The sequence below is a fragment of the Bos indicus genome, chromosome 9 (assembly GCF_029378745.1).
Source record: "Bos indicus isolate NIAB-ARS_2022 breed Sahiwal x Tharparkar chromosome 9, NIAB-ARS_B.indTharparkar_mat_pri_1.0, whole genome shotgun sequence".
Taxonomy (NCBI): domain Eukaryota; kingdom Metazoa; phylum Chordata; class Mammalia; order Artiodactyla; family Bovidae; genus Bos; species Bos indicus.
The window spans coordinates 41,220,895-41,234,495 of record NC_091768.1 but is presented as its reverse complement, the minus strand read 5'-3'; the positions used below and the strand labels follow the sequence as shown (position 1 = coordinate 41,234,495).

At 39.6% G+C, this 13,601-nt stretch overlaps 1 protein-coding gene across 6 annotated transcripts in view; it reads left to right on the top strand.

The window, feature by feature from the left end:
* Positions 1-13,601, top strand: part of LOC109563840 (uncharacterized) — a 205,093-nt gene that overhangs the window by 11,146 nt on the left and 180,346 nt on the right. The window lies entirely within an intron of this gene.

Genomic DNA, 13,601 nt, shown 5'->3' with positions numbered 1-13,601 from the left:
GGTCTTGTAAGATACCACATGCCTCGGAGCAACTAAGCTGATGTGCCACAACTACTGATCTTGTGCTCTAGAGCCCGGGAACCACAACTGCTGAGCCCATGCACTGCAACTACCGAAGCCCACAGGCCCTAGAGCCAGTGCTGCACAAAAGAGAAACCACCACACTGAGAAGCCTGCACAGTGCAACGATAGTAGCCCTTGCTCTCTGCAACTAGAGAAAGCCCACTGAAAGCAATGAAGACCCATCATAATTGTATATGTGTGTGTGTGTATATATATATATATATATATATATATATATTTCAACATGGAAGATATTTAGAAATAACAAAGAGAAGTTTTACAGAGAGTCCTTCACTGTCCATTGAAAGATTCATTCAAACAATTATCAGTATAAGGTTCTTGCTGTAAATATCAAAATAAGAAACACTTCTATTGATACTGAGAGTAGAAATCATGAAGTTACAAGATCAGAGAGAGTTGCAGTGCCTGGTAGGAAAAGAAACACCATATGCTGAAATGAGTAACAATATGGGTTCATATCTATGAGTTAAGATCAGAAATAGGTAGAGACAGAAATAAAACCCCAAAATGAAAATCTTCCATGATTTTTTGAAAGTGATAATACAATTTTATAAGATACAGTAGGATTCACATTTGAGGCACAGAAAGAGGAAGAAGGAAATAGGTTTAGCACACATTCTTTAGGATATAGCCAGTTCCATGTGGAAACACCATGTTCGGGATGCTTAGTTTAAGTTTATGTAAAATTTTACCATAAAATATGGGTTTAGTGATTTTGTATATCATATTTGTATTTTTATAACTCAAATTTAAAGAAGTGTTTCAAGTATTTGTAGAGCGTTCAAGAGATGCCCTTTGGCAATTTCAAAAGCTCTGATACAATTGTTGTTGTATGGTCACTAAGTCATGTCCAACTCTTTGCAACCCCATGGACTGCAGCACTCCAGGCTCCCTGTCCGTCACCAACTCTTGGAGCTTGATAAAACTCATGTCCGTTGAGTCGGTGATGCCGTCCGGCCATTTCATCCTCTGTCATCCCCTTCTCCTCCCACCTTCAATCTTTCCCAGCATCAGGGTCTTTTCGGATGGGTCAGTTCTTCGCATCAGGTGGCCAAAGCATTGGAGTTTCAGCTTTGGCATCTGTCCTTCCAAAGAATATTCAGGACTTATTTCCTTTAGGATGGACTGGTTGAATCTCCTTGCTGTCCAAGCTACTCTCAAGAGTCTTCTCCAACACCAAATCACGGTGCATTCATTGATATTATATAATTGACTGACAAGATTGAAGGACTCTGCATAGAAGAGAAGCATTGCCCTCTGATGACTGGAATACAAAAATATTAGACCTCAAGGTGGAGATTATAAATAAATTAGATGTATAAGCTATTTTTTATTAAATTATAGTAAATTTTTCTTATAGTCCAAGCTGTCCAAAAGTGAAAAAAAAGCTCTATCTGTTTTCAGTGCTAATAAAAGAAAATATCATTATTTTTTTCTGAAACTGATCACTGAAACTACCTAGACAAAATTACCATATGGTCATGGAACAAGAAATGGAAAAAACTATAATTAAAAGAAATTAAAGTTGGTTTTTTACAAAGGAAAAAAAAATAGTTTTACATTCTTGTGTTGCTTTCTACCATACAACAATGTGAATCAGCCGTAGGTATATACATGTATCCTCCCTTTTGAACCTCCCTGCCACCTCCCATCCCATCCTACCCCTCTAGGTTGTCACAGAACACCAGGTTTGAGCTCCCTGTCATACAGCAAATTCTCACTGGCTATCTATTTTACATATAGTAATGTATATGTTTCAATGCTGCTCTCTCAATTCATCCCACACTCTCCATCCCCAACTGTGTCCACAAGTCTATTCTCTATGTCTGCATCTCTAGTGTTGCCCTGAAAATAGGTTAATCAGTACCATTTTTCTAGATTCCATATATGTGTGTTAAGATACAATATTTGTTTTTCTCTTTCTGACGTACTTCACTCTGTGTAATAGGCTCTAGGCTCATCCACCTCATTAGGACTGACTCCAGTGCATTATTTTTTATAGCTGAGTAATATTCATTGTGTGTATGTACCACATCTTTATCCATTCATCTGTCAATGGACATCTAGGTTCCTTCCATATCCTAGTTATTGTGAATAGTGCTACAGTGAACATTGGGGTACATGTGTCTCTTTGAATTGTGGTTTTCTAAGGGTATATGTCCAGTAGTGGGATTGCTGGATTGTATGGTAGTTTTATTCCTAGTTTTTTAAGGAATCTCCATACTGTTCTCCATAGTGGCTGCATCAATTTACATTCTCACCAACAGTACAAGAGGGTTCCATTTTCTCCACACTCTTTCTGGCATTTATTGTTTGTATATTTTTTGATGATGAACATTTTGAGCAATAGCTCATTGTAGTTTTAATTAGCATTCCTCTAATACTGATTGATGTTGAACATCTTTTCATGTATTTATTAGCCATCTGTATATCTTCTTTGAAGAAATGTCTGTTTAGGTCTTCTGCCTACTTTTTGATTGAGTTATTTGTTTTCTTTTATTGAGCTGCATGAGCTGCTTGTATGTTTTGGAAATTAATCCTTTGTCACTTGTTTCATTTGTTATTATTTTCTCCCATTCTGAAGCTTGTCTTTTTACCTTGTTTGTAGTTTCCTTTGCTGTGCAAAAAGCTTTAAGTTTAATTAGGTCCCACTTGTTTATTTTTGCTTTTATTTCCATTACTCTAGGAGGTGGGTCATAGAGAATCTTGCTGTGATTTATGTCAAAGAGTGTTCTGCCTATGTTTTCCTCTATAAAGTTTTATAGTTTCTGGTCTTACATGTAGGTCTTTAATCCATTTTGAGTTTATCTTTGTGTATGGTATTAGGAAGTATTCTAATCCCTTTCTTTTACACATAGCTGTCCAGTTTTCTACGATTGTTGTGTTACTATCAATTTCACCTTTTATGTCTGTATTTGCCTTATATATTGAGGTGCTTCTATGTGTTAGTTGCTCAGTTGTGTCCAACTCTTTGCAGCCCCTGGACTGTAGCCCGCCAGGCTCCTCTGTCCATGGAATTCTCCAGGCAAGAATTCTGGAGTGGGTTGCCTATTTCTCCTTCAGGGGATCTTCCCAACCCAGGGATTGAACTAGCACCTCTGTGTCTCCTGTATTAGCAGGCAGATTCTTTAACACTGAGCTACCTGGGAAGCCCCCAACAGATACATACTACCATATATAAAATAGATAAGCAACAAGGATTTACTATAGCAAAGGGAACTATATTATATTCAATGTCCTGTAATAACATATAATGGAAAAAATTGAAAATATATGTACATATGTATAACTGAATCACTGTGCTGTACACCTGAAACTAACTCAGTATAGTAATTCACCGATTCTTCAATTAAAAAAAAATATTTTCCCACAGGAGATTCACCCTAAAACTAGAAAAACAATATACCTCAAAGAACCCTTGAGTTGCTCCTCGTGGACAATGCAGTTTACTTGGCTCTGGCTGATGAATGCACCTCTGGTAGATAAATACATAAAATCTTGACGGAACCTCTAGAATCGTCAAAGGAATAGTCATATACAAGCATTTAGAAAAGTCTACTTCCAAGAAAAGTTTGCAAGAAACTCCAAGGATTTTTCTTTTTTTTCTTTTTTCGTCTGTACTGGGTCGTTGTTGCTGCACACAGGCTTTCTCTAGTTGTGGTGTGCTGTCTTCTCATTGCATTGACATCTCTTGTTGTGGAGCATAGGCTTTAGGGCACATAGATTTCAGTAGCTGCAATGTGTAAGCTCTGGAGCATGGGCTCAGTAGTGGTGGCGCACAGGATTAGTTGCCCCACGGCATATGGAATCTTCCTGGACCAGGGATTGAACCCATATCTGCTACAATGGCACGTGAATTCCTAACCACTGGACCATCAGGGAAGTCCAAAACTCTTAAGCTTTAGAAAAACTGGTTCGTCAAATTAAAATATACAAAAAAGAGGGTGAAAACTCCACAAAATTACCAACATTACCAGGTTTGCAATTAGTCGGTCCATGGTAGAAAAGACAGAAATTTTCTCATACCGTTGTTAAAGCCACAAAGATTATCACAGATCTTCAACTATCAATATTACAAAAAGTTGGTGACTAAGTTACTTTTTTTTTTAAGATTTTTTTGATGTGGACCATTTTCAAAGTCTTTATAGAATTTGTTACAATATTGCTTCTATATTTAATGTTTTGGTTTTTTGGTCCCAAGGCATGTGGGATCTTTGCTCCCCAACCACCTGCACCTCCTGCATTGTAAAGCAAAGTCTTAACCACTGGATTGCCAGGAAAGTCCCCAAAGTTACTATTATTAGGAAGTCAGTTCTTATAAACCAAACCTAAGGATTCTTTCACTCTCTCTCCCATGTGTAGGCTCTTTCTCTCTCTCAACCCACCCCTGCCCCCCATCCCCACCCCGCACACAAGCTGGCACGTTCCTCCACTCTCTTCTCTTCTTCGGGGATGGATTCTCCCGCTATCTTCTAGATAAAATAGAGCTGTAACACTGATTTGTCTAAGAGCTATGACACAGTTTGTCCAAGACCCAAGAGCTGTGATGCACCGAGGGCTTTAATGTCCGTTGCTCCAAATCATTGTTGTGACGAGACAAGAACTGAGAACCATACACTCTCCTGACATCTCTGGTGCCCTGACTCGGATTTAACCTGGCTGAAACAACCTCTGCACAGCCCCTGCAAGGAGGAAGCCAAGCACAGCAGGAGCCCAACTCAGCGCTGAACGCAAAGAAAACCCAGTGCAAGGGAACTGACAAGAGGCCTATCATGCTGGAGACCAGGACAGCGAAAAACGAACTCAGCAGAAAGCTCATGCAGCTCTGACCTCCAGTTAAGGTCAACAAGCTACAACATGCGGTCCCAGTTCAACAAAGATACAAAACTACAGCCTACCATGGAAAATAACACTCACCCTTAGATGGACACTGCTATGAGGACTCTGAGGCCTGAGACTAGCAAGAGGGGGAGGCCCAATAGCCCTCGCCGTCCCAGTTCAGCAGGAAGTAGCCAGAAAGACCTCGACGCCCCTATTCCCAAAGAATTGGGCCTCCCATCTCTTGAGGGGGGAATGTTAGGTAGTTAGAATAGGGAAACGGAGTCCAAAATGGCAGTGGCTAAAAGACAAGGATGGAGAAGGCAATGGTACCCCACTCCAGTACTCTTGCCTGGAAAATCCCATGGACGGAGCCTGGTAGGCTGCAGTCCATGGGGTTGCTAAGAGTCGGGCACAACTGAGCAACTTCACTTTCACTTAAGGATTCTTTTGTTTTGCGAAACTGAACTAGGCACAGTGACCCTGTTTGTGTTTGTTTATTTTAGTTCTCTCAGGGTACAAGTTGTTTTATTTTCTGATTATGATGTACAAATTTATTGATAATGGCAGCAAAGCATTTTGTCAATCTTGCTTCCACACGTGCTTCCTTTCTGCCTGGTCCTTGTACTTACAAATCCTTTCATGAACAAGTAATGAGGTGGTTTATTATTACTTAAGGTGAAAGACAGTAATACAGAGAGGAAAGCCAAAGTTTGAGGGAAGGTGCTTTAGATATAAGGGATCTCTTTTCTTGAAAGAAGTTGTCATCCTGTGGACAAAATAATGGAAACTTAGAATGTAGGGGGTTAAAATACTAATGACTAAGACAAATCATAGAATTTGATTTTCCTTGACAAAAAAGAGGTAGAACAAAATTACATTTGCAGAATGTAGAAGGGGTAGAACAAAATTACGTTTGCAGAATATTTCCGTGAGAAGGCTAATTCTATGCAAAAGCCGACCTTGTCATACTTCAAAGAAAAATACATGCAGAATTCTACACTTCAAGAATTTATGTAATATTAAGGAGGATTGAAGTCCATTTAATCCATATCTATTAGATGAACTCTTCCAAACAGCCAGACATCTTGGTTTTTCCTGGAGATCTATTAGAGCAGTTTTTCTCCAAATGCAGATTATGATACATTAGTGGCTCCTAACATTGATTACTAGTGGGTTGTGACTAAAAGTTTGATTTAATGACATAGGATACAAAATATCAGAATACATTTGTTCTCAAGTAAGTATTGAGATTTCTACTTCAGGTAAGATTTAGAAAGGCCACACTCCCACTAAAACAGATAAATTACAAAGTCATATGTTTAAAGTCATTTGAAAATTATAGACACAATGAAAACTAGAAGAATGAAAATTCCAGAAAGGGAAGTCCCTTCCTGGGTCACTTGACAATCCCTGTTTTATTTCTTAGAGCATTTACCAATTCTGGTCACAGTGACCCTGCTTTTAGCATGGATACTCTCCTGGAACAAAGAGAACCCAGGGGAGTTTTTGAAGGTCGTGGATACAGACATGACAGATTTGATTTAAATTCTGAAAAGTAATGACTGGTATTTGCTGAATGCTAGAGTATAAAATAAACTGGAGAACTGTCCAAGAAAGGCATAATAAGATCTGCAGTCTCATGGTGAAGAGATAAATTCCTGCTAGAGAAAGGACATAGACTTGGGTTACTATGATGTTGAATGGTTTGCCATGGAAATGAACCAAGATCATTCTGTCATTTTTGAGATTGCTCCCAAGTACTGCATTTCAGACTCTCTATGAGGGCTACTGCATTTCTTCTAAGGGATTCTTGTACATAGTAATAGATATAATGGTGTAATAGATATAATGGTATAATAGATATAATAGAACTAAAATGGATGGGAGTGGGGGAATTTAATTCAGATGACCATTTTATCTATTACTATGGACAAGAATCCCTTAGAAGAAATGGAGTAGCCCTAAATAGTCAACAAGAGAGTCCAAAATGGAGTACTTGGGTGCAATCTCAAAAACGACAGAATGATCTCAGTTTGTTTTCAAGGCAAACCATTCAACATGATAGTAATCCATTTTACTTCACTGATTCCTAAAATGTCAGTGTTCACTCTTGTAATCTCCTGTTTGACCACTTCCAATTTACCTTGGTTCCAAATAGGGAAAGGTGTATGTCAAGGCTGTATATTGTCACCCTGCTTATTTAACTTATATGCAGAGTATATTATGCAAAAGACCAGGCTGGATAAAGCACAAGCTGGAATCAAGATTGCCGGGAGAAATATCAATAACCTCAGATCCCCAAAGACACCACCCTTATGGCAAAAGGCAAAGAAGAACTAAAGAGCCTCTTGATGAAAGTGAAAGAGGAGAGTGAAAAAGTTGGCTTAAAACTCACATTCAGAAAACTAAGATCATAGTATCCAGTCCCATCACTTCATGACAATATATGGGGAAACAATGGAAACAGTGACAGATTTTATTTTGGGGGGGCTCCAAAATCACTGCAGATGGTAACTGCAGCTATGAAATTAAAAGATGCTTGCTCCTTGGAAGAAAATCCATGACCAACCTATAGATAGCATATTAAAAAGCAGAGACATTACTTTGCCAACAAAGGTCCATCTAGCCAAAGTTATCGTTTTTCCAGTAGTCATGTGGATGTGAGAGTTGGACTATAAAGAAAGCTGAGCACTGAAGAATTGATGCTTTTGAACTTTGGTGTTGGAGAAGACTCTTTAGAGTCCCTTGGACTTCAAGGAGATCCAACGAGTCAATCCTAAAGGAAATCAGTCCTGAATATTCATTGGAAGGTCTGACGCTGAAGCTGAAGCTCCAATACTTTGGCCACCTGATGCGAAGAACTGACTCATTGGAAAAGACCCTGATGCTGGGAAAGATTGTAGGCAGGAGGAGAAGGAGACAACAGAAGATGAGATGGTTGGATGGCATCACCAACTCAGTGGACATGAGTTTAAGCAAGCTTTGGGAGTTGGTGATGGACAGGGAAGCCTGGCGTGCTGCAGTCCATGGGGTTGCAAAGAATCAGACATGACTGAGCAACTGAACTGAACTGAATTTACCTTGATTCATAGACCTAACATTCCAGGTTACTAGACAATATTGTTCTTTGCAGCATTGGACTTTACTTTGAGCAGCAGACACATCCACAACTGGGTGTCATTTCTGCTTTGGCTCAGCCTCTTCATTCTTTCTGGAGCTATTTCTCCAGTCTTCTCCAGTGGCATATTGAACACCTGACATGGGGGGTTCATCTTTCAGTGACATGTTTTTGCCTTTTCATACTATTCATGGAGTTCTCAAGGCAAGAATGCTGAAGTGGTTTGCCATTCCCTTCTCCAGTGAACCACATTTTGTCAGAACTCTCCACCGTGACCCATCTGTCTTGGGTGGCCCCACTCTGCATGGCCCATAGTTTCACTGAATTACACAAAGATGTGGTCCATGTGATCGTTTTGGTTAGTTTTCTGTGATTGTGTTTTTCATTCCATCTGCCCTGTAATGATTGTGGATAAGAGGCTGTACAAGCTTCCTGATGAGAGGGACTGGCTATGGGGAAAACTGGGTCTTGCTCTGGTGGGCAAGGCCATCCTCAGCAAATCTTTAATATAATCTTCTGCTGATGAGTGGGTTTGTGCTCCCTTCGTGTAGTTTGTCCTGAGGCAGCCCAGTTCTGCAGTACGTAGTCTCTATGGAAGGGCTATAGTCTCTGTGCTAAACCTAATGGCAACCTCCTCCAGGAGGACTTATGCCAACACACCATGTCTCCCAGGAATGCTGCTGCCAGTGAACCTGACCCTGAGCCATGCACAATGGGCCTGTGCCTCTGCTGGAGACTTCCACTCACAGGCAAGTCTAACTCAATGGGGTCACTGCTCCTTTCTCCTGGGTTGTAGTGCACACAAGGTTTTGTTTTTCCAAGAGTCTCTTTGTCCCCAGTCCTGTGGAAATTCTGTAACCAAATCCCACTGACCTTCAAAGTCAGGTTCTGTGGGGATTCCAAGTCCCTTTGCTGGCTCCCCAGCTTGGGAAGTCTGTTGTGGGGCCTAGAACCTTCACAACAGTGAGAGAACTGCTTTGGTATAATTGTTCTCCAGTTTGTGGATCGCCAGCCCGGCAGCTCTATGATGGGACTAATGGCAACTTCCTCCAAAGGACTTTGTCACATGCTGCACCTCCCAGGACCACTGCTGCCAGTGGCCTTGTCCCTGTATCAGGCCACTGCTGACCATGCCTTTGCAGGAGACCCTCAAACACTCACAGGCAGGTCTGGCTCAGACTGTAGTTGGGGGGTCACTGCTCCTTTCCCTGGGTCCTAGTGCACACAAGGTTTTGTCTGTGTCCTCTAAGAGTCTCTGGCAGGTATTTTGATTTTAAACAGCATTATGTCCCTCCTACCATCTGTTTGTGGCTTCTTCTTTGTCCTTGGACATGGGGTATCTTTTTTGGTGGGTTCCAGCATTCTCCTATCAATTGTGCTTAGCAGCTAGCTGCAGTTTTGGTGTTCTTGCAGGAGAAGATGAGCACACGTCCTTCTCCACCATCTTGGTGGACAACCATTCAACATCACAGTAATCCAAGTCTATGCCCAACCACTAATGCTGAAGATGCTGAAGTTGACAAGTACTATGAAGACCTACAAGACCTTCTGGAACTAACACCAAAAAATGATGTCATTTTCATCATAGGGGATTGGAATGCAAAAGTAGGAAGTCAAGAGATACCTGGAGTAACAGGCAAGTTTGGCCTTGGAGTACAAAATGAAGCAGGGCAAAGGCTAACAGAGTTTTGCCGAGAGAACACACTGGTCATAGCAAACGCCCTCTTCCAACAATGCAAGAATCAACTCTACACATGGACATCACCAGATGGTCAATATTGAAATCAGATTGATTTATTCTTTGCAACCAAAGATGGAGAAATTCTATTCAGTCAGCAAAAACAAGACCTGGAGCTGACTGTCACTCAGATCATGAGCTCGTTATTGTAAAATTCAGACTTAAATTGAAAAAAATAGGCAAAAGCACTAGGGCATTCAGTTATGACCAAAATCAAATCCCTTATGATTATACAGTGGAAGTGACAAATAGATTCAGGGGATTAGATCTGCTAGAGTGCCTGAAGAACTATGGACAGAGGTTCATAACATTGTACAGGAGGCAGTGATCAAAATCATCCCCTAGAAAAAGAAATGCCAAAAGGCAAAATAGTTGTTTGAGGAGGTCTTACAAATAGCTGAGAAAAGAGAAGCAAAAGGCAAAGGAGAAAAAGAAAGATATAGCCATCTGAATGCAGAGTTGCAGAGAATAGCAGAGACAGTTAAGAAAGGCTTCTTAACAATGCAAATACATAGAGGGATACAATAGAATAGGAAAGACTAGAGATCTCTTCAAGAAAATTAGAGATACCAAGGGAACATTTGATGCAAAGATGGGCACTATAAAGAACAGAGTATAGACCTAACAGAAACAGAAGAGATTAAGAAGAGGTGGTAAGAATACACAAAAGAACTATACAAAAATGTCTTAATGACCTGGATAACCATGATGGTGTGGTCACTCACCTAGAGCCAAACATCCTGGAGTGTGCAATCAAGTGGGCCTTAGAAAGCTCGCTATGATCAAAGCTAGTGCAGGTGATGGAATTCCAACTGAGCTATTAAAATTCCAAAAGAGGATGCTGTAAAGTGCTGCACTCAATATGCCAGCAAATTTGGAAAACTCAGCAGTGGCCACAGGACTGGAAAAGGTCAGTTTTCATTCCAATCCCAAAGAAAGGCAATGCCAAAGAATGTTCAAACTGCCATACAATTGTCCTCATTTCACAAGGCTTCAACAGTATGTGAACTGAGAACTTCCAAATGTACAAGCTGGATTTAGAAAAGGGTGAGGAACCAGAGATCAAATTGCTAACATCCGTTGTATCATAGAAAAAGCAAGGAAATTCCAGAAAAAATACCTAGTTCTGTTTCATATACTACACTAAAGCTTTTGATTGTGTGGATCACAAACTGTGGTAAGTTATTAAAGAGATAGGAATAACAGACCACCTTACTGCCTCCTGTAAAATCTGTAAGTGGGTCAAGAAGCAACAGTTAGAACTGGACATGAAACAATGGACTGGTTCCAAATTGGGAAAGGAGTATATCAAGTCTGTATATTGTCACCCTGCTTATTTAACTTATATGCAGAGTACATCATGTGAAATGCCTGGCTGGATGAGTTACAAGCTGAATTCAAGATTGCCAGGAGAAATATCAGTAACCTCAGATATGCAGATGACACCACCCTAATGGTAGAAAGTCAAGAGGAACTAAAGAACTTCTTGATGAAGGTGAAAGAGGAGAGTGAAAAAGCTGGCTTAAAACTCAACATTGAAAAAACTAAGATCATGGTATTCAGTCCCATCACTTCATGGCAAATAGATGGGGAAACAATGGAAAGAATAACAAACTTTATTTTCTTGGACTCCAAAATCACTAGATGGTGACTGCAGCCATGAAATTAAAAGATGCTTGCTCCTTGGAAGAAAAGCTGTGGCAATCCTAGACAGAGTATTAAAAAGCAGAGACATCACTTTGCCGACAAAGGTCCATTTAGTCAAAGCTATTGTTTTTCTATTGGTCATGTACAGATGTTGGACCATAAATAAGGCTGAGCACCAAATAATTGATGCTTTTGAACTGTGGTGTTGGGGAAGACTCCTAAGAATCCCTTGGACTGTAAGGAGATCAAACCAGTCAATCCTAAAGGATATCAACCCTGAATATTCATTAGTAGGACTTATGCTAAAGCTGAAGCTCCAATACTTTGACCACTTGTTGCAAAGAGCAAACTCATTGGAAAAGACTCTGATGCTGGGAAAGATTGAGAGCAGGAGGAGAATGGGGCAACAAAGGAGTTAGATGGATGAGTGGCATCACTCACTCAATGGACATAAGTTTGAGAAAACTCAAGAGATAGTGAAGGACAGGGATGCCTGGCATGCTGGAGTCCCAGAGGTTGCAAAGAGTTGGACATGACTGAGGGACTGAACAACAAGAAAAAGGGACTGCATCAAACATATGACAGGTCTCTTCTTCAAGTTTTTGCCAGATATTGAACTTGATGGAATGGGAGGCTAAGCTCAAAACTTTTGAAGGAGGGAATTTCAGGCATGAGAAGGAAGGGAATGACCAACTATGAGTCAGAAGCCTTAGAAGGCCATACCCAAGAAATAAGGTGGACTGCAAAGTCATGGTGAAATCTATCCACAGTGCTTTGAAGACAAATTTCTACTAATGACAGAAATCAACATGGAACACTTGATAAATTTTCCTCTCAAGACTTTGCCAGATTTTCAGGCTACATGAGGTGGGAGGCTAATGAGCTAAACAAAACTCCCAAAGGGCAGACTGAATCTCCCATAGTGTTTAAGTGTTGAAATAGACCTCCCAAGCTACCCATCAGAAGTCCAAGTGAGCCACACCTTAAGAAAAAAAGCAAGAGGTAGACTGAGTCTAAAACTGGAATCAGCACCAATTTAGTTCAGTTCCTTGTTGTATTAAGGTGGTCAGCCCTTCAAATTATGCATCTAACAGAGGAAAACGGAGAACCTTTATGAGGGAAAATAACATCATTACAAGTCCCATTTGTTCATTTTAAACCCAAAATATGGCATGTAATAAATTACAAGACTTGAGAAGAGGCAAGAAAATGTGAATGATAAGAGAAAATGCAAATGATAAAAGCAGATCCATAGATGATCCAGATATTCAAATTAGCAGGCAGGGTTTTTTAAATAATTATTTATGTGCAGGGAAGAAAAGGAAAAGATGGGACAAAATAGATAAAATGATGGATAATTTTGACAGAATTGGAATCTATAAAAATGATTTAACATGCTTTATAGATTTAAAAAATATAATAGCTAAAATTGAGAATTCATTTATAGTTTTAACAATAGCTTGGACTGAGCAAAGAGTGAACTTGAGGACAGATAAGTTGATAATACACAAAACTGAAGCACAGAGACAAAAAGAATGGAAAGAATAAAACTAGTATAAGAGACATATGGAATATGGGGAAGCAATTAAACATATATTAATTAGAGTCATAGAAGGATAAGTATTAGAAAAAGGGGTAGAAGCAATATATGAAAACATAATAGTCAAGAAATTTCTGAAACTGGTGATAGACATCATTTCAAACATTAAAGAAGTTCAATGAACCTTAATCCACAGCAAGGATATATGCAAAGGATTAGGTAAATAAGTGTATTGTAGCTGAACTGCTGACAAAGATGAAGTCTTAAAAGCAGCAAGAGAAAACAAGGCACATTACTTTATCACAAAGGAACAATAAAGCAAATGACTATTGTACTGAAATTATGGAAGCCAAAAGACATTTAAAGTGCTGAAAGAAAAAAAATCTGTCAAATTTGTATCCAGATAAAATACCTTTAGAGATCATAGTAAAAATAGACTTATTCAGACAAATAAAAGTTGAGAGAATCCATCAATAGCAGACCCACACTATGAAAAATATTAAAGGAAGTTCTTCAGGGTAAAGGAAAATGAACTCAAATGGAAGCACAGACCTTCCAGAAAGAAGAGCAACAGGAAAGACAAATACATGGGTAAAAAATAACTGACTTTCAAAGTAGCAAGAATAAAATATATTGTGGAGTTTTATGTAGAA